At 37.1% G+C, this 1,367-nt stretch overlaps 1 long non-coding RNA gene across 1 annotated transcript; it reads left to right on the forward strand.

Annotated features, from left to right (window-relative positions):
* The first annotated feature begins 351 nt into the window (after positions 1-351).
* LOC109593046 (uncharacterized) lies at positions 352-1,266 on the forward strand. Its single transcript, XR_002190702.1, has 2 exons — positions 352-531; positions 878-1,266. It is a non-coding gene; the product is annotated as an uncharacterized LOC109593046 (long non-coding RNA).
* Positions 1,267-1,367: the final 101 nt, after the last annotated feature.

Raw genomic sequence — 1,367 nt, forward strand, 5'->3', positions numbered from 1 at the left:
AAGGCATGAGAATAAAGGATTATTTCCCCTATAAAGGAATGAATTTAGCTGCAGCTATGCCTTTAGTGACGTCACGTTTAGCCACACCCACTGACAGGAAGTAACCTGGCAGGAAGGAAAAATTGGCATTTTTGAAGGCTCATATCTCAGTGAATAATTTTTTTCAGACAATGGGAGTTGGAACACATCATTAGTATGGTCAGGCAATCATATTAAGCAAATAAAAAAATACCTCAAAAATGCATTGAACTTACCCTTTAAAAATAAAACGCTGTAACTTTTATTTAGTAAACCAACTCACTCACTACTACATGTAGTCACTACTAGTGCTGATTATTATGGTCACTTTATGTATATCCTTTTATTTATTGTATGTACTTTACTGACTCACAGGTGCTGTTATTGGTGTAAGAGCAATGCTGTGTATGTCATTAATGTCAGGATTGATTGGCTGGGCTGTTGGTATGGTAGCATTGATAGTTCATAGACCTTGTTTCTTATTCACAGTTGCACTGGCCTTTGGAATACAAGGTAGCCATTTATAACACTTATAGTGTCATTGAATGCTTGTACATGTACATATATTTATAACACTTATATAGTGTTGTCAAATGCTTGTACATACATGTACATGTATATCTACAGTATGGTATGTCATCTTGTATTGACGAGATTTTAGCAATAAAATTCCTTCCACTCCCTCTCTCTCCTTCTCTCAATCCTTTCTCCTTCATCCACCTCTCTCCGTCTTAATGGACTCCTTTTAGTGTACCAATAGCTTCCCTTATTTCCTTGATATAGCTACCCTACACGTAACTTATTCTAGTCAATGATATGTGCTTCCTTCACCTATACACTACATTATGTATTTCTATAGCTTTCCTGTGGTTCATTGGTCTATTGGTGTACACAAAAGAATTGAAGTCCAACAAAGGAGCCAGTCAAGGATGGTCATACTCTATAGAATGGCTTGGGTTCTTCCTTGTTGTCTTTAGTGTCATTTATTACGTTTTTGCTGGCTGAAGAAACCTCAAAGTAGTGTCATCCAACAAATATACGCTCCATTGACACAGTGGGATGATGTGTCCAGCAGTGACTCTGAAGATGATAGACTTTAGAGAGAGAGAGCACCCAATGCACACTGTACTGTAACTCACATTGTTCAGACTCAACTGTCATAATATTTCCCTTTTTATACTACCTCAATTCTCTTTTTTGTGTGAAATGAATTCCTCTTACATTAACATTAACTTTTATTACTAGAAATAAGAATGTAAAACATTGAGGGGCTCTGCCTTCCAGCTATGCCTCTCAGTCATGCCCCTAAACGCACATACATACAGAAATTTTTCACCAGAGTGGGCTTC

The sequence above is a fragment of the Amphimedon queenslandica genome, unplaced genomic scaffold (assembly GCF_000090795.2).
Source record: "Amphimedon queenslandica unplaced genomic scaffold, v1.1 AMPQUscaffold_3061_Cont24940, whole genome shotgun sequence".
NCBI classification, from domain to species: domain Eukaryota; kingdom Metazoa; phylum Porifera; class Demospongiae; order Haplosclerida; family Niphatidae; genus Amphimedon; species Amphimedon queenslandica.